Source organism: Herpailurus yagouaroundi, unplaced genomic scaffold (genome assembly GCF_014898765.1).
Source record: "Herpailurus yagouaroundi ecotype Mexico unplaced genomic scaffold, PumYag 166, whole genome shotgun sequence".
Lineage (NCBI taxonomy): Eukaryota > Metazoa > Chordata > Mammalia > Carnivora > Felidae > Herpailurus > Herpailurus yagouaroundi.
The window spans coordinates 178,961-199,965 of record NW_024412407.1 but is presented as its reverse complement, the minus strand read 5'-3'; positions in this window follow the sequence as shown (position 1 = coordinate 199,965).

The following is a 21,005-nucleotide window of genomic DNA, read 5'->3' as shown; positions in this document are numbered from 1 at the left end:
CATCACCCACCCTCCCCTCCATCCCACCCCCCATCAACCCTCAGTTTTTAAGAGTTCTCAGTTTTTAAGAGTCTCTTATGCTTTGGCTCTCTCCCACTCTAACCTCTTTTTTTTTTTTTTCCTTCCCCTCCCTCATGGGTTTCTGTTAAGTTTCTCAGGATCCACATAAGAGTGAAAACATATGGTATCTGTCTTTCTCTGTATGGCTTATTTCACTTAGCATGACACTCTCCAGTTCCATCCATGTTGCTACAAAGTATTTAGCAGAATTTTAACTCTTAGGAAACCTTAGTCTCCAATTGAGGACTTAGGAACCAATTGAGAGGTGTTTACATTAGAATTTTTTAGATGGTAAATTTATGAACCAATTAAGTACAAAGCATGTTTTCCAATAGGTCCAAATAGCCTTAATTTCACAGCAATAAGAAGTTAAAAAACACACAAACCTATGTTCAATAATCAAAGCTTTAGCATCTGATCCTATTTGGAAAGTTTCAGGTTACCAAGGACCTTGAAAGTTATCTTAACAATTACCCATGAAAACTTTGAGACAGACAAAATTAATTACCATTAACAAATTGCAACAGAGAAACATGAGCTTATTTGACCTTTGCTTCAATAAACTTAAATTAAACATCGAATATGTTTCACCTGCGTCCACCTAAAAGTCAGTCAATTTTTCCCCATTGTCAAGTTTCATTTGGGGCACCAGTGGAGATATGTTAAATGGGTGGTCCAAGGGGGGTGCACGTGGCTGCTTTGACTTGGAGGGTGGGAGGAGGAACCAATGGTGCCTGAAACACTGAGGATGGTATAGGACCACACCCAAGTTGGTGCAGAAACTTGGGAGGGGGAGGGAAAGGCAGAAGCAGCAACTGCTTGGGAATATTCCTTAAAATCCCTGTCCTGAGGTAGACTAACACAGTTGACTCCAATTATAGCCGTTAACCTGGGAAATGAGGGAGAATCCCTCACATCCATTAAGCAGAGGAACAGAGAGAGAGAGAGTCAGTGTCCCCTTTTAGTCTGGTTCTATCTTGGCTAGACCAATAAGGTCCCCTTCTCAAGGTTCCTCCTGATTTTGCTGGGTTTTTGGGACTTTCCCTGTTGGGACACTTACTCTTTTTAATGTCCTTTCCCCATGCAGTAGGTTCATTTACCCCTTGCTAAGGAGGTTCTGGGCCTCCCCCCTTGCTGCTGGGCATATTTATGGCCTTCTCAGCCCCCTGCTCTGATGCCCCAGAGAGCCTCTTGATATGGTAAGATGTGGACTGGCATCTGGAGAGAGCCTGCGCCTGGCCAAGGGCGCCTGTGCCTGGTTAAGGGCGAAATCTGGCAGCCAGTCCTTGTGGGGGAGGGTTCTCTGGCCCAGAAGGGGAAGAGAAATGGGCAGCTGCAGTGGCAGTGTGGTGGTGGCAGCGAGACAGGAGAGGGTAGGAGTTTCAAGCTCAGGGGAGGGGGAGGGAGCCTAATGAGTCATGAGGAGGTGGAACATTAGGGGAGTGGTGGGTTGCTTCTTTGGCTCCCTGGTTGAGTCTTGGGATAAAGCAGCTAAAACCTTTGCTTGGCTCTCCTTGCTCCATCCTGACCCCACAATGCTCCCATGAGGCAGAGTCACAAAGACAGAGGGACAGGGGTGCCTCCTCCAATGAGGAGACCAGCCAGATGCCTGCCTGGTCATGTCCCAAAGGAACCCAGGCATCGCTCAGCCCCACAGGTCCCAGCCCTGTGACCCACGATCAGAAAACACTCTGATATCACCACAGACTGAGTGCCATCCATCAGGGAATCGCAGATGGGCCCACTCAGACTCTGTGGGCCCCTGGGGACCCCAAGGGAGCCCGCCTATGGAGCCACAGAATCGAACTCAGCAGGCAAACTAGACCGAGTCGCACATTCACATACACATACACACCAGAGGTTATTACATTCCCTCCCCACAGAATTCTACCTGTGAGACTTCTGAAGTCTCAGGGAGTGATCAGGTCCCCCTTCCACTCTTGTGAGTGGGCCTGACTAGACTGGGCCCCAGCCTTACCGGTTCTGACCTCGGGTCCAGGTCCTCACCTGACAAGTCTGGCAGGAACGGCAGGGCGGGGCCAGCCCGAGGCAACAGAAACTGCCAAAACTCAGGCAGGTGGGCCCCCTCCCTTGTGATCCCTCATTCCATCACCACCTTGCAGTTCTTCCAAACCAGTGGCAACAATGGGCCAGCGCAGTTGGGTTTCCGGGTCAGGGAACCAAATTTGTTACGGAACCAGGCTGGAACGCTGGCGGAAAAAACAAGCGGCACTCGGAAATCTTGATGGATCAGAGATTTATTTAACACTGGCGGGCTCAGAGGAGACTGTTTCTCCAAAGATCTGAACACTTAATGCAAGTGGAGAGGGTAATTTATAGTCATCAACTTCCATATATGTGGGGGTTTTCACGCGTGCAGCAAACAAAGGGAGAAGAACTCGGGGGAGGGGTCTCTAAGCTAGAGACCAGAGTCTGTTTTAGCCTCATCGGCCATCTTTGGCATGCTTTATTCACTTCTCCAACAGAAATACATATTTCCGGTTTCACAAAACTTTGGAATCTGTGATACAAGAGTCCTGGGGCTCATGGCTCTAACCCCGATGGCTGCCTGGGTGCCACATGCAAAACTTAAAGGTTTCAGATCCTCTGCAAGTTTGTTGAGCTGTGTTGGTTGAAGTCCTCTTTGGTAGATCCAGATTTTTTTTTTTTCTATAGCTAAATCCTGCCCATTAATTAGAAGCTGGAATAAGATCACTGTAAATATTGAAGGCTAACAAATCAGTTTCCAAAGCATGTACTTCTGATACCGATTAACAACATGGGCGACCAGAGAATACCAAATGTCAGTAGCACACAGTTTCTTCTATATCCTGGTGTACGTTTGCCTTCCTGGAGCACAATAAAGACCATAATAGAGGAAGGATCTAGTGATTTATAATAAAAACAGAATAGATGGCTAATTTAGAACTGGTATATGGGAAGCTTTCCCCCAAGTGGAGCATTTTGCCCTTTTTAGTTATTTGTATGTTTGTTTATTGATGAGAAATTCATGCAACATAACATTAACCATTTTAAAGTGAACAACATAGAGTCTCTTTCTAGATATTTAAACCCAGACTGGCTACCTCACTATTCCAATGTTAACAGTGAAAGCTATAATCAATTGGAATTTCTTTGTACTTTACATTTATGCTATGTGTATGCCAAATGAAAAGTTTGATCTTTTGTCACTGAACTGACTAGTTTTAGATACAATGGGTTCGAATTTACTAGTTATTCAAAATGTGCTTTCAGGTGTGCCTGGATGGCTCAGTTAAGTTTCCAACTCAGGAGCCTGCTTGGGATTCTGTGCCTCTCCCTCCCTCTCTCTGCCCTTCACCATTTGCTCGTGCTCTCTCAAAAGAAATAAGTAAACTTTTAAAAAGTGCTTACATAACACGAAAATAACAGATCAACCAGAGGAAAAATAATTACCAAGTAGATTGTATTCTCATGCATTTGACAGATAGACAAAATTCTTACTTCTTAATCTACCACAGCAGTGTCTTAGAGACATGGCCTCAGCAGCAACTCTATCAAACCTTAAGACCTCCACAAAGAGAAGCCTTGTGCTCATGATGTGGGAAACAGAGGCAGAAGGAAATGGAAGATAGAATTAAATTTCCTTGTAATCTGCAGCCTATTGACAAATATGTAAGGCTGCCAGAGTAAAACATTTCTCCAGGAACTCCCTGCACTCTTAATATTAATGCTTTAGAAGAGAGAACAATAACCTTAGCTTGACAACAGGCAGGCCTCTAGGATCCTGGGAGTCTTCTTTAGCATATGAAAAATCTCATTGGAAACTTGGCCTGGAGAGGCCACTAAAAAGTTCAGTCTAGATTCCTTATGGAAAGTTCCAGCAAAGCAAATTTTGAAAGATATACATGATCAATCACTACTCTTCCTGAGCTTATGAAAACATTTAGGCCAAGTTTATTAAAACTGGACTTGTTTTACAAATAAATTAGTCTTGGTTTGGCCATCTCTGGAAATGAGGGTTATTAGAAAGAAAAATTATGTTTCAGTAACACATCTTTATGAATGTTAAATTCTACTTCTGATTGTCTTTAAATGTTGTTTGCCTAAACTAGACAACTTGAGGTAAACTTCAGAGATACTGTCACAATAGCATAGGTATGGTCTATCTTCATGATTGTTATTCTGTGGGGATAGTAACAGGACCCTGTGAGCATATGATTATTTGAACAACTGGAAAATGGGATGGATTCCCCCAACAATTGTATATGAAAAACTTTTTCTCACTATAGACCTATCAATAGATGCTCTACATATATATTGTTTATTTAAATTATTCACTTGAGACTGGGGTAATTCATAAATCTCTAAATGAATATGCAAACCATATCCCCCCTAAACCTGATATGACAGTTACTAGAAACCTACCCCATATAAACTCAGAAACATGGTTTATTTAAAGGATTAAACATCTAGTACAGCAGGGGATTTAACTGCAAAATGTAAGAGCCCTTACCAGGTCATATTATGTGCTCTCACCGCAGTGAAATTAGAAGGCCATTCCTCATGGACTCCTATATCAAGAATTAAACCTGTACTCTCCTTACAGGAATCTATAGGCCAGCTGACACACATTTTTATTCTTGTTAACCAGTGGAAGACCTCAAATTTCTCTTCAGATGACAGTAATGGACTAGAGCCAACAAAGGTTTTTTATTCAAACTTTTTCTTATTATTAACCTTATTTTGTTTTTCTGGTGTCTCCCTGCCTTATGCCAAGACTCCTTTTCTGCCATGACTTCTAGCTGACAGATGATCCTTTCTACTTGAGGAGGTTCATATATGTTGTCTATCTTGAATTGTCTGTCTCTGCCTTTGGTAACTCTTACATATAAATACCCCAACTGACCAATGTTGACCCACGGGTAGGGACATCACCTTGCTCCTATTCAGAAAGAAGTTACAGAAGAGAAGACCTTCCCCACTCAGGAACCTTAAAAATTTTAGGGTCAAAATTGTGCTGGGGGGAATGATATGGGAAACAGAGGCAGAAGGAAATGGCAGATAAAATTAAATTTTCTTATAACCTGCAGCCCATTGACAAATACTTGAGGCTGGCAGGGTGTCTTAATGTTAATGCTTTGTTAGAGGGAAAAACAACCTTAGCTTGACAATAGCTAGGCCTCCAGTATCCTTTGAGTCTTCTTTAGCATATGAAAACCTCTTTGGAAACTTCCCATTGATTTTACCTCCCCCAACTCCCAAGTATATAACCAGTCTCTCCTCAGGGTCTTTGGGTAGTTCTTACTGCCCACAGGTCCTGTCCCCATGCTTTAATAAAATCACCTTTTTTGGACCAAAGATGTCTCAAGAGTTCTTTCATGGCCAATGGCTCTGGATCCCACCATCACCCCAAAAAACCTCATCATTCAGGGGTGCCTGGGTGGCTCAGTTGGTTAAGTACCTGACCTCAGCTCAGGTCATGATCTCATGGCTTGTGAGTTCAAGCCCCACATCAGGCTCTGTGCTGACAGCTCAGAGCCTGAAGCCTGCTTCAGATTTCAGATTCTCTGTCTCTCTCTCTCTCTCTCTCTCTCTCTCTCTCTCTCTCTGCCTCCCTGACTCACACTGCCCCTATGTGTCTCAAAAATAAATAACCATTAAAAAGCTAAACACGTTTTTTAAAAAAGAAAAAAAAACCTCATCACTCATAGGAAGAAATGATCTCACCTCCATCACTGATCAGAAATTAGAACATGTGTTTGACACCCCTGGGTTCAGCCTCTCTGATTCTTTCCAGGGAAGGATTGTGTTATTACATCTGACTCACTGCTTAGCAGTGGACCTGGGCAGTGCACCTCAAAATTGGAAAACATACAAAGATTGCTTTGGAGAACCTCGAAATCTGCTCAGGGGAATCCTTCCCCTGTCTTGTGAATTTCTGTGCCTCCCCACAGTCAAAGCTTCCTGAGAGGATGCCAAAATCCTAAACCTTTCTTAACTCTGATCAGCCTAATGCTGTGTGCTTACTGCCTTATTGATTGTACAATAAACAACTCAGAACTGTAAAGCTAACGGCTACTGGTGAATGACTCCCCACATCACTGTTGTACTTCAGCCTAGGACTCAGGGTGGAACCATTCCTCGCAGGTTGAGGGGAGAACAGATTGGAAATCCACTGGGTTCTTTTTGTGCTCCTGAAACCACCACTGTAGGCTGTTACCCTGGTAAGATGATCCTGAAATGTGTTTAGTTTATGTTTAAGATTACAAATGTTACTCTAAGGGTGAAGTTTTCACTCCAGAATCACCTGTGTAGCTTTTTCAAATGGAAGATGCTCATTCCTGCTGCCCACATCAAGGTACCTGTACTTTTTGAAAGCATCCAGGCAAATTTCAGCCATGGCCAGGGTCAACTCCCTCTCAAAGAGGTTCTAATCACCAGATGATCACTGGTGACCAGCCTGCCTCTGGAGTTCTATGATCTGCAACAAAACATTTCTGTCTCCACAATAGTGAGAGAAAATTGCATCCCATTGTTTGTTCTGTTGACCTCTTCTAGGTCCCCAAGATTCTTAGGAGAAGGTGTTTAGTACTGAGCATAATGTCTGGGTTTAAAATCAGATTTCATTTTCCTCCTAATGCTCACCGTTATTAAGTGAGAGGTAAATGAGCGGTTGTGGTCCTCCTGACCCCACTCCATTACTGAAATGAATTGAAAGGCCTCAAAACAGTGTCCCTGGCCAAGCCATAAATAATGTAAAAACATGTTCCCTGTGGATTGCAAAATAGATGTCTGTCTCGACAGGAACATCCTGTGTGGCCTTTGTGTGTGAGGGGTGACTATTCAATTAAAAGAGCGCAGAGTCCCTGTCAGAATGAAGTTGCTGTCCAAAAGCCATCATCAAACCTTAACCAGAGCAAGTCTGCCACCAGGTGTTCAAAGCCAGCATGAAATTCTGTCAGCATTCCTGGAGAAGCAGTTCCTTCCCCTGGGAGACCCACTTCCATTTTACTTTCTTTAGCTAAGGTCAATTCTGGGATTCTTGGGGCTATAGGGAGAGGCACTTATTTCTAGGTAAAGCTTATAAAAATATAAACACTTACACTCATTACTCACTCACTAAGACAACAAAAATCATGCCAAAAAAGTCATGACCCTCATTCTCATTAAATTGGCTCCAACAACTGGGAGCCAGAACCTTGCTGCAGTCAGTGACAGGTGGTGTTTCCAGGCACATCTATAATCCTGAGGAATTTTTGATCTTCATTTGCTGAAGATATCTCAACAATAACTGTGAAGACTGCTGTGTTTTGGTGCTAAAACTTACATTTTGCAAAGTATCATTCACATCAAAATGTTCTGTCCCTAGGAAATATCTGGGTTCACAGCTCTGGGGACTAACCTGTCCAAGCTCCCTGGGTGATAATGATAAAGACACTTAATCTCTCAATCTCAGCTGCACAATAAGACTGAATTTACTTACAAAGAAGTGTTGAGGAATAGTATGCAAGAGTAAAAATTCTGTTAGAAGTAAAATATAGAAGTAAAATATAGATGTACCTTCCCTGACATAAGGCCCCTTCCTCCAGCAGGAGTGACCAGGGATGGGTCACCATCAGGTGTCCTGAGACAGGAGACCACCTTCCTCCTGGTCCCACCTCGACAGTGGAGTCTATCCTCTTTCCACTGAAGAAGTGGGAGTTTTGGAGTGGTGAGGGGTCTGGAGCTGATGGCCAACAAAGAATTCTTGAAACATCGTTGGTGCAAAAAGGTGGTTTCATTAAAGCATGGAGACAGGACCAGCAGGCAGCAAGAGCTGCACTGAAGTTGTGAGGAGTGGCTGATTATGTATCTTCAAGTGGGGAGCAGAAAGGCCAGGGGAAATTCCCAAAAGGACTTTCACATGCTAAAGAAGACTCACAAGATCCTGGAGGCCTAGGTAAAGTTATTTTTCCCTCTAACAAGGCATTAATATGAAGACAGTTGGGAGTTTATTAGAGGAATATTTCTCTCTGCCTATCTCAAGTATTTTTCGATAGGCTGCCGGTTATAAAGAAATTTAATTTTACCACCATTTCCTTCTTGCACATCACCATTTCCTTCCCCACATCACCATTTCCTTCCCCACATCGCGGCCCAGGGAGGGTGATGTTAGGGCTCCAGGAAAGAGTCTACGGGTTTCTGGAGATCAGGATATTGATAAGATTGCCTTTTTCTTGTAATTTACTGAGATATTTATTAACTGATGAAGACCCCTGTCCTGCATGACTGTGATCTCTGTTAGTTAACCATTGTTTTTGTTTTGTTTTTTTGTTTTGTTTTGTTTTTGTTTTTCAGCCCTTTCCTTTTTTCTTGGACAGCCAGGAGTGCCTGAGGAATGTCACACACATCCCACATGGCTGGGGGGGGGGGGTGCTTTTACTTTGTTTACTTTTACAAAGTTTTTACTTTCTCCTCAGCTTGCCTTTGGCTCCCTCTTCACCACTATACCAGGTTAAAGATAAAATAGCCATGGTTTACTGGCAACAGATAAAGGACTAATGGCCATGATGTGAACTCATCCAGCCCCCACTGTGACTGTTGTCTAAAACTGACCCTTCCTGTAGTTACCACATTTCACCACAAAAGGAACTAACCAGCATCAATCAAGCACATAGGATGTACTGGGCACCATGTTTGACCTACATTATTACTCCCATTTACCAGGAAGATAGAATTACCTCTCTGACACAGAAGCCCATTCTCTTCCTGATACCCTGCACCACTCAGACTGGAAGGATCTAGAAGTCCTCCCAACATTGAGGAAATCCTTGGTTCCATTTACCCTTGGTACCAGATGCCACCAGGGCACTAGGAAAAAAGTTTTCGAGAACCCCAAACCAATATACCTCAAAGATTACTTAATCACATTTATATTGTCTGGTACTGATACTTCTGTGATCTAAATTCACATAAACAAAAAGTCACCCAAGACCCTTTCACCTCATGACAGGATTTTAACTACAGTCTCCTAACTGATATCCTTCAGTCCATTAGTCTTTCTTCCCAATCCATTAGGCTTTAAATTATTTTTCTACATTCCTCCTTCATCAAAACACGAGGGGCATCTGGGTGGCTCAGTTAGTTAAGCATCCGACTTTGGCTCAGGTCATGATTCCACAGTTCGTGAGTTTGAGCTCCACGTCGGCTCTGTGCTGACAGCTTGGAGCCTGGAGCCTGCTTCAGATTTTGTGTCTCCCTCTCTCTCTGGCCCTCCCCTGCTTGTGCTCTGTCTTTCCCTCAAAAATAAATAAACATTAAAAACTTAAATTAAAAAGTTTGAAAAAAAAACCACATTCGAGACTTTCTATTTTTCCTGTGGGTGGAATTTGAGGTCTTCCTCACTGTTACCACAAACTACAAATCCAGCTGTATCTGCTCCTTGATTTCATGCATCTTCCTTTTAATCAAGTGTAGGTATCTATGAGAAAAATCCCCTGCTTACATTTGTCTGCTTCTTCATCTACCATATTCCTCAAATCTGAATAAATTTGCTAATCCTCTCTGCTTGTTCTGATGCTCCTATATTTTCTCAGTCTCAGCTTTAGCCCCTTCTCCTTTTATGAGGATTCCCCCATCATGTCAGCTCTCAGTGGTGACTGTGACCACAGAATTCCTCCTACCCTGCCAGCCTTACATGGTAGAGTGTATGTGTGTCCATGTGTGTTCCTAGTGTACTGAAGCACCTTTGGGGCACACACCATGTTTCCAATTCATTCATTGAGAAGCTACTTTGTACTAGGCAATAATCTCCATGCTACCTTATTTATACTCTTTTTATTTTTTATTTATTTATTTATTTATTTTTATTTTTTTCAACGTTTTTTATTTATTTTTGGGACAGAGAGAGACAGAGCATGAACGGGGGAGGGGCAGAGAGAGAGGGAGACACAGAATCGGAAACAGCCTCCAGGCTCCAAGCCATCAGCCCAGAGCCTGACGTGGGGCTCGAACTCCCGGACCAAGAGATCGTGACCTGGCTGAAGTCGGACGCCTAACCGACTGCGCCACCCAGGCGCCCCTATTTATACTCTTTTTAAACCCCAGCATAACACCTGACAGGCAGCTGGATGTAAATTAGGTGTTCAGGAAATATTTGTAGAAAAGGAAAGGAAATGAACACTTTTAAAGGCAAATCTCTATGGTAGATGTTTTTTGTATGCTATATTATTTATCCTCAAATTTTATTTTACTTACCCTAAAAGCAACCCTAGAAGGAAGGTATTTTCCCATTTTTGCAGATGAGAAACCATTACTCTAAGACCTTAAACATTTACCAAAGTTCACCTAAAATGTCATATTTGCATCAAAGATAGTTGTTCTCTCAAAAATATGTTTTTTCTACTGTGTTATGGAGTTATCTTGTCTTTATCATAGTTAAAAAATTCCCGTGATTTATTTCCACTTCAAACAAATACTTAAATTGGTAAGAGATTCCATGTAAGAACACCTTTCTTGGGAGACACTTGAGACTTCCAAATAAATGCCATCTTGTGGGGAGAATCTCTGTCACCAGACTATATCCTAAATTAGTTAGGTGTACTTTGGCTTAAGCTATAAATTTGATGATGCAATCTTGTTGTAATATTTTGAATACAAGCATAAATACTGTGATTGAATTTTAAGAATGGAATAATATGAAAAAATTTATTCCTAAAAATTAAACTTCTAGATCTAACTACAAGATTATGGAAAACATAGAGGTCTAAGGACAAGCTGAACAAAGCCATGAAGAATCAATCAGCCAAATCTAGAAATGTGAAGAATTTTATGGGACAAATGACCCAATTTGGACAATAGGTCAGTGTCTCAGCGATCAGTGGCTGAGCCAGAACTGAGTCCAGGCAGTCTGCAGTCAGCTCGAGAATCTGGTTCTCGAACACTAAACTGCTCCTCATAGCATAATGTACATCCTCCCTTGACAGCTTATTCTCTGATCAAGAGAAACAAAAAAGAAACATCTCAACATGATGCCACTGAAACTTACATTAGAAAGTGAACAGCTTCACTTTTCTCAACAGCAACAAAAAAGTAAAAACCATTTTAGAAATGTCTGATTCTTAGGGCATCTAAGTGAATCAGTCATTTAAGCATCTGACTCTTGATTTCAGCTCAGGTCATGATCTCATGGTTTGTGAATTTGAGCCCCGCTTCGGGCTCTGGGCTGACAGCATGGAGCCTGCTTGGGATTCTCTCTCTTCCTCTCTCTCCACTCCTCCCCCACTCATGCTTGCTGTCTTCCAAAATAAATAAATAAATAAACTTAAAAATATTTTTAAAAAGAAATGTCTAATTCTCTCCTAGTGGTATAAATACTCCCGAGAGCTGGCTCCTGAAGGCATAGCTCAGGGCCAGGGTAAGACATAGGACCCCAGAAACACTCCTGGGCTACCACCCCTGACATAAGCAAGACCAGGGAAGGGCTCTTAGTCTCCAACAATGGTATGAACACCATTGCCTTGCAGCCCTGGTCATTTCCCTGATTGTATGACATGACCATGTACAATAACTGGGGTGCCTTTCTACCAGGTTGGATATTGGCACTAATGCAACCATACATTAGTGTACACATTTCCAAACATTTACACTTTGTCAAGCAATTTAAGACAAAAATTTTGAAGACAACCCAAATTGATAGCTAACCATTTTCTATGGTTTTAATTCCTTATACTGGGATTTTACTCATTTGGTTATACTTTCCTGCCAGCAGACAGAATGTATTTCTGGAATAGGAAAAAGCTCAAGGATGACAGAGCTCCAAGGCTTTGAGTTAGTGAATCAAGACCTAATAGTCATCAGAACTTCCTGGTTACATTTTCAAAGCACAGGCTCCATGCTCCACCTTGCAGCCTCTGAATATGAGGCTCTGAATATGATTTTGATGAGGCCCAAGAAGTTTTTAAAACTCCCAGTGATTCTGATGGTCAGTTTTCCCTACAAACCCAACTCCCCTTGCATGCGAGTCCCAAGGTCTAGATGGGCAGGGGTAAAAGGTGATTCATACATTGGGGCGCCTGGGTGGTGCAGTCGGTTAAGCGTCCGACTTCAGCCAGGTCACGATCTCACAGTCCGTGAGTTTGAGCCCCGCGTCAGGCTCTGGGCTGATGGCTCAGAGCCTGGAGCCTGTTTCCGATTCTGTGTCTCCCTCTCTCTCTGCCCCTCCCCCGTTCATGCTCTGTCTCTCTCTGTCCCAAAAATAAATAAACGTTGAAAAAAAAATTAAAAAAAATAAAAAAATAAAAAATAAATTAAAAAAAAAAAAGGTGATTCATACACAGACAACAAAATGGCCCCTGCATGTTGATTCCTATCAGGTTCCTAAATCTGTGTCTCCACTGGCTCCTCCAGAGCTCCTAGTGAAGACCGCCTGACATCTAACACATCTGAATGGCCCATGCCACACTTCACCATCAACGAAGAGCTGAATACACAACAAGCCCCAAGGTAGACACAAAGTTGGAGATGAAGCAGGCAAGAATTTTGTGAAGGGTGCCTTTTAGGACTGACCCTGCTAAACCTTGCCTATGGCATCAAGAGGTATGGACTAGGGGAGGGGGCAAAGGAGGATGTGCTGGTTAGAAAAATAAAAATAAAGGGATTGCAGGGGACAAAACAAAAAAGATTCTCTCCCAGTTGTCTTTCCTCAGTGGAGCCAGGTTCACCAGCATCTGAGGGTAGAGGGCTGATTCTTCCAGCAATTCTTCCTTCCCTCTCATTATATGCATACCCACAAACACATATACACACTCACTCCCCCACATATACACACATATGCACATGCATACACGTGTGTGCACCCCACATACAAACATGCATGCATATACACACGTATGCATATGCACTCACATGTATGCACACACATTCACACGTATGCACATGCACACATGTGTACACATGTATACACACCCACACTCCCCTCATTTTTAAGTGCATTCTTATGGTCAAGTCACCTGACCCAGTGAAAACATATGCCTTGGGCATGCTATTTTGCTGAATGTGTTTCAGTGTGAATTTTATATGCCTTTATTGCACAACAGATCAATAGCAGGTTTTCCAAAAGGAGTGCTATAACAAAATACTCCAAACTGAGTTCATGTCAGCTTTCTTTGTATAAACTCCACTATATTGCAGGTATGCATGGAGAGTGTTTGTTTGTGTCACTTAAAAAAAGGTCCCCATGTTTTTTTCACTTTAAAGGTAAATACTCTTTATGGAACCATACAGAGTTCTTGCAGAAAAATAAACATATCTTTCAAAACACTTCCATCCAGATTTTGTCGGGAAAGTTTTTATTTGGAGCTCCAGAGTGTACTGGCAGAATAGCAATGAGAAAAAGTGTCAGAATGAATCATTCCACCAGGAAGCAACTGATGTCAAAAGATGGAATTAAAGGCCTCCTAATGTAACAAATTATCTTCCATCAGGTTTAACGTGTATACAGTCAACATGCATCAAGCTTGATTTAACCAACTTAAAATTGATTGTAATTCATATGGCAGCTGATCTTTTTATTTTCTTGTCTATGGGGAGAAAGAGCTTATGAAGAAAATCAAGGGTATTGATAGCATATATGGGAGAGTGATTTTTAACTTGTGTGAAGATAAAGAGAGGAAACATCATTTAAAATGCAGTGGGGGGCACCTGGGTGACTCAGTCGGTTAAGCATTCGACTTTGGCTCAGGTCATGATCTCATGGTTCATGGGATTGAGCCCCATGTGGGGCTCTGTGCTGACAGCTCGGACCCTGGAACCTGCTTCAGATTCTATGTCTCCTTCTCTCTCTGTCCCTCCCCTGCTTGCACTCTGTCTGCCTGTCTCTCTCTCTCTCTCAAAAATAAATAAACACTAAAAATAATAAAAGATAAATCAAGTGTAGTCAGGAATCCCTGGAGGAGGCTCTCATGCACAAACCACTCCTGTAGCCTGCATCACTAGCAGGAAGAAGGAAGATAAGAATTATTTTGACAAGGGAAGACATTTTTTTTTAATTTTTTTCCCAACGTTTTTATTTATTTTTGGGACAGAGAGAGACAGAGCATGAACGGGGGAGGGGCAGAGAGAGGGAGACACAGAATCAGAAACAGGCTCCAGGCTCTGAGCCATCAGCCCAGAGCCTGACGCGGGGCTCGAACTCACGGACCGCGAGATCGTGACCTGGCTGAAGTCGGATGCTTAACCGACTGCGCCACCCAGGCGCCCCAAGGGAAGACATTTTTTTTCATGTAAGGATTTTATCTCCTGTTTTATTTTATTTTATTTTATTTTATTTTATTTTATTTTATTTTATTTTATTTTATTTTTTATTTTGAGAGAGATAGAAAGAGCAAGAAACCACGAGTAGGGGAGAGGGGCATAGGGAGAAAGAGAGAATCCCAAGCAGGTTCCATGCTCAGTGTGGGGCTTGATCCCACAACCCTGGGATCATGACCTGAGCCAAAATCAAGAGCTAGAGTCTCAACCAACTGAGCCGCCCAAGAGTTCCCTATCTTCTGCTTTAAAGAAAAGGAGGAAGATCCCTTCCTGCCCAGCAACAACACACTAATCACTGCTTGCAGGTGGTAAGAAACCACCACAACCCTGAACTCTTGTTCCCCAGTTAAGTTTTGTTCAAAGAAATCTTCCCAATTTCCTCCTAAAACCTAGTAAAAGCTGACCTTCCTTTTGCCTCTATGAACTTGCTTATGGTTCTCCACAGCTTGCATGTCCCAAATTGCAACTCCTCTGCTATTCCTAAACTCAATTTGACTTAAATAACAATTGCTCTTTGCTTTGTTTAAACTTAACTCTTGAAAAATAAAGAGTAGACACTTTATATAAATCTTAGGCAAAAATAATATTCACTTCAGAAGCAAACGCTATTGCCTCATCACATGTAAACACCTGTATGCTGTTATTTAGCAGAAACAGGTGAGCGCTGATGTGTGTGAAGAGTCTTAGTGAATGTGCTCTGATCTATTCTCATTTTCTGCCATGAGCCTTCTAGTGACCAGTCAGGCTCATCTGCAGAAAAATGACTCCAACCCAGAGGAATACTAACTGACAAATATGCAGATAGTTCTAAATTGGTGAGAACTGTTCCCTGACTTGGTTGGAATCAGTTTTCTGAAGATGAGCCTGACTGGTCAGTAGGAGGCTCCTAGTCCTCATTGAAACTGAAACACGGCTTTAGCAGCCCTCACTGACCTGTGTGCAGATGTGTAAACAGTGCAACCACAGTACCTGAAGTCGGTTGTTTCATGAACTTACCTGTTCACTAAAGTAAGCCTTCTAAGAGGCTTTGAGTGCAAACAAGCCCTTGAAAAAAATTCAACTGAATTTATTTACAATTTTTTCTTTCAAATGTATTCAATTTACATGGACATATCCACTCAGTTCATCTAAATGTAACATGGAACTAGAGTGTTGAGTTCTGAAAAACTCATTTGATGTGTGCTCTATAAAATGCTTCCCAATTATGAGCAAAACTAAAACAGTGCTCTTATACATTTTCCTTTAACTAAGAGTGATTATATATTGTCTATCCTGTGGCTAATATTTAGAAGTAAGCGATCTCAATACATTAGATATACAAATAGAATATTTTTCAAGGGTCATAACGATTGATTCTGTCATTTGTTAATATGCCTCACATCAAAGGCATTGATTATTTTTTGGCATTGATATTCTTAAGTTATCTGGCAAGATGAGATCCCAAGCAAGGTATGATTTAATCAAATATTTGGAAATAATCCAATTTCACATAAAAGCGAGGGAAAGAAAACACATTAACTGTCAAATAAATTGTATTTCTACCTATAGGAATATTGATTTGCTCATATGAATGAAGATCACCTATTTACTTTACCAGTGAAATATCTCATTTGGACCCATAGGGTCTATTTTGCACAATAATTTCAAGCATTTGAAAGTTAAATTCTTCCACCAAGTTCCAAATTTATTCCTCTTGCAATAAAAAATTTATTCTGTGTGATTTTCCCACTTTAGCACAAAAAATGTATTTCCAGATGTCTTTAAAAGACAGCAAGAAATATGATTACCTCTTCCATACCCTTTTAATCAAAAAGTGGACTGGAATGCATAAGGATCTTTCAGTCACATCTGGAGGGAGGAAAATGTAACTAACTTGCTATTTTCTTATAAAAATGTCAGAAAAAGAATCCTTCTAAATAACGTTTGCTGTTCGTTAAGTCTCTTTTTCCTAGATAAAAAGCCAATAGCTGAGTGATGGTGACAAGAAAAACATATTGTATTCTTCTTTTTCTGCATGGCTCACATGAGGAAGGGTAAGAAGGAAAGCATCAAAGTGACTTCGCACAGTCACAAGAAAGAAGGTCACAACACCCCCAGTAGTGTTATATGTGAAGGGGCAACTCCTTGGCATGTTAAGTGTTGAAGGACATAAATTAGCATCCTCATCTATTGCAAGATGATTTTCTGTTAGACAACTGATATAACATCATATCACAGCAACACTGAAGGGGTTTAAATTACAGTATATTTTAGGGATTTTGGTTCAAGATGGTGACACAGGAAAATCCTAAAGTCATCTCCTCCATGGACAAACCAATCTATAGCTGTATATGGAAAAATTTCCTCTGGAAAAAAAAACCCTAAAAATTAGTGGACAGATGAGGAATAAAACACATGCAAGGGGTAGGAAAGACTGAGACATAATCTCACCATAAACCACATCCCCAGCACCTAGACCCACAGTCAGGAGGGGATGAAGGACCCAGAGCTTCTCCCTGAGGAGTGAAGGGTTCATGTTCAACATTGGGCACCCCGACTTTTAAGACCTGCCCCTGACTGATGACCTCCCAAAACATCTAGCTATGAAAGCCAGCAAGGCTCATAGCCACGGAGCCGGTGGGCTATGAAGACCTGAGAGATGTCTCTTGCAGGGACCCTGCAGAAGCTGCTTTCTGTTTTTTTTGTTTTTAATTTTTTTTTACATTTATTTACTTTTGAGAAACAGTGAGACAAAGCATGAGCAGGGGAGGGGTAGAGAGAGAAGGAGACACAGAATCTGAAGCAGGCTCCAGGCTCCAAGCAAGCGGTCAGCACAGAGCCTGATGCAGGGCTCAAACCCACTAACCATGAGATCATGACCTGAGCCAAAGTCGGACGCTCAACTGACTGAGCCACTCAGGCCCCCCAGAAGCTGCTTTTTGAAAGGGCACCCAGACTTGTTGTGAAAGAGGCATGTTTGCTCATTTTAAAGTACTGCACCGAGGGACAGAGGCTTGCTGAGATACTCTTGGGGGAAAGAAAAGGACACCAGTGGGTGTCCTTACTGTGCTTCAGAGCCTCAGGATCTTCCAGACAGGAGCATGTGCATGTGTCTGGGGTATCTGGTGTGTCTGGTGCATCGGGTTTTGAGGCTGCCACCCAGGGATATCCTTTGATTTCCTAGCTCTGGAGGCTGTGGGGCTTGTACTGTAATTTAATGCTTTTCTATCTTAGAGATGTACATTGGAGGCTATCCATCTAGATGACCCCTTGTGTTTTGCAGATGTGGAAACTAAGGCCTAGGGAAGGTAAGGGACTTGTTAGAGAGTTAACTTTTTTTGAGAGAGAGAGCGAGAGAGAGCAAGCATGAGCAGTGGAAAGGGACAGAGGGAGAGAGAGAATTTCAAGAAGGATCCATGCCCAGCACAAACCCTGACACAGGGCTTGATCCCATGACCCTGGGATCATGACCTGAGCTAAAATAAGAATCAGACTCTCAACCAACTGAGCCACCGAGGTACCCTGAGAGTTCAAAAAAAAAAAAAGGCTACAGGAGGGACTAGAGTTCCTTGTCTTCTGGCTTTTAAACAAGTGCTTGAAGTCAAATATGTTCTAGCCCATCCAGCTGGCTTGGAACAAAGAATCAAGTCACTATTTATTGAGATCTTCCTATGAGCAGATACAAGGAAACCCTGTGTGCCAGTTATCAACATATTGCCTCTCAATTTTAATTTCTCCCTTAATACATGCTCTGCAATAATGGATAGATTTTTCTTATGTATCTCCCTTTCATAGTGAGTGCGATGTTAAGTAGAGGGTGCTGCAGCAATATTTCAGAAGGGAGGTCTTCTACTGTTTTCTGTCACTGCATGAACAATCAGTGATGTTGGAGTGAGGGCATTGGGTAGTGCTTGGCCCCAGCCATTTTCCTAGAATGCAGCCCTGGCCTGGCCTATGGGGCCCTGTCAACCCTGACAGCAACCTGCAATGATGCCCTGTCACATACCCTCAATTGACTGCAGCTCTTGTGTGCCCCACAGATTCCTGAAGACTTGTTCCCTCCTGCCCATGGTCTGAAGACCAGCTCTTGCCCATGCAAACTAGCAAAATCTGCGATCCCGTGGGCTGCAACTACATGTTCAACAAAATCTGAACCCCAACCCAAGGGTGAGCCCTTCTTCCATGTTTGTCTTTCCTGTACACTCTCCCACTGTCCTAGTGTACCCTATGAGGCTTCTTATATCTTATAATTATTCTATCAGAGTTCAGTAATTCTTTATATTATGCTTCTCATATTTATATCATTTTATGATTCTTGTCTCCTGATTGGACCCAGACTGATAAACCCTGCCAAAGATGGAGTCATAGCCATCAAACTAAGAAACACAGCACCAAGAACAGTGACAAACAAAAATCTCCCATTGAAGATGCTGTGAATGGAACCAAGTCACCCAAAAGTGCCTGGTTACTACTCAGCTCTCAGCTAGAGAACAGAAGTTCTTTTTTGCTGAGTGGAATATGTGAGTTTAGGTGAAAACCTAATTGTTCGGGATCACAGACAGGATTTGATAGACCATGAGGTTAAAAAAAGAAAAAAAAGGAAGAAAGAAGGGTGAAGCATAAGGTAGCTGGAAAGGTAAAGAACATATCAGGAAGTGCAGAATTAGGTTATTCTGACTTTGGTTAAGCTGAGTCCTGCCTCAAGGTATGCCACTAGCAAGAAGAGAGTCTGCCCACAGTAGCCCTCCAGCCCAGGATTAAATGAGCTAATCCAGCTACGCCAGAATAATAGGGCATTCCCAATCCCTGTGTAGAGGCCCAGTGGGCCTCAGGCCTGTTGTCTCTGGTTGCAAGGAGCTATATTCAGATCTTGAGGATTGTAAGAAGAACAAAGTAGGAGAGACAAAACAGAATTTTATCATAGGTCCTACCATCTAAAATGAAGTTTTGGAAACTTTCTTAACAGGGCATTCAAAACAGCACAGTTATAGAAAGTATAGAATAAGATAAAAATGAATAGGGTAAATTGAATTGGTGGAGAATAAAACGATGTCAGATAAAGAAGATGTAGCCTACTATGAAGGGAGTGAGGGCAAGATTGAGTAAGGGAACACAGTTGGGTGAGTTGTGAATAGTGTTGTTCTGGGAAAGCTTCACAAAGAGTGGGAGTTCTCCAAATCTGATCTTTGCTGTGGGGTGAAATCTAAAATGTAACTGCAAACTTCCATTTGCCCCCGAGGGGAAAGCAGGCCAGCTACTGAAGGTTTCTGTGTTGACCCAGAATTGCAGCCATGGAGTCTTCAAGGGACTGGCTCCATCAGAGATGAAGGTAGGTCCTGTCTGCAGAGGTGTTTTCCTGGTGTGCAATGTTTCCCGACCTGTTCTGCCCTGAAGGCTTTCCCTGAAATGCCCCTCTGCTCTGCTCTGTAGGCTGCAGGCTGAACGCTTGTGAACACTTCCTGCATCTCAGCTTGGGGGAAGTTGGGGTTAACCTGTATTTCCAGACTTCTGACCATCATTACCAGCCTTCTAGCCTGAATTCTGAAGACGCTGACGCTATTTTCTAGGTGAAGAAAGACATCTGCCCCTTCCCTCACCTCTGGCTCACCCATGGCCACTCCAGTTATTTTGTATTAGAACCCCTCGTTCTGTAATCAAGCTAACTGAATCTGGAGGTCTCACACAGACCACACAAGCGCTGGATGGAAGAGATATTCTGGCGGCCCCTGCCTCCCTCTCCTTCAATCAGCAACTACATGCACGGGGCCCTTGCTGCAGGCCAGGCACCAGGCTCAGCACAGGGTGCAGTTATGAAAACACCTGCTTTTTCAGATTTGAAAGCCTATTGGGGAGACCCAAAATATGCATGGAAGTGATGCAGGAAGGACCATGGGCTTCTGTGGAAAGCAGGTGGTGGCCAAACCAGGTCCGATGGAAGGAGAGGCTTCTCAGAAGTGACATGTCAGCTGTTGAGACTAAGCAGGGATTGGCAGCTGACTGTCTTCTCACTCCCAGGTGTCCAGACCCTGCATTTCCCAGGTCCCAAAGGGCCCCCAACCTGGTGCCTCATCCTAACTTTCTTTTCCCAGGAGACACTGCGTTTCCCCTGTCACTTCACACTCACCCCCAAAATGAAGGAAGCAAGCCCCTATATCATGTTGTCTTGAGTCCTTTGTAAATCGTGGTCACAGTCAAATCACCTGAGATACCATTTTGACTACACCACTAATGAGCTTTGTGAATAAGGCAAATCATATTTCTTTTCTCGCCCCCAATTTTCCTTAATCTGAAAAATGGAGTTGGGTATACCTTTTTACCTAAAGAGAAAAGAGAAAGAATAAATGAAATAGTAGTGTTATTGATCCCAAATGATAGTAGGAGACTTTAAAGTGGTAGAATTATCTCACAGAGAAATTTCTGTTAGGCCATCCCCATCCCCTCCCATAGTGTCATTAATATAATTATCAGCAGCAACAGCACAAAAAAATAACATATTTATTGCTTTCTTTGGCTTCTATGTACAGCTTTCTACAAATGTGTTTCAATCATTTAATCTTTCCAACAGCCCTGAGGTAGATATGCTGGAGGAGGGCATCAAGAGAGTATGACCACTGGTTGACCCACAAACTGGGCCTGAGCAATCTTTAAGCTCTTTCTTCCCCCACCCTGTCTCTGGGATTTACATTCTCCCTACT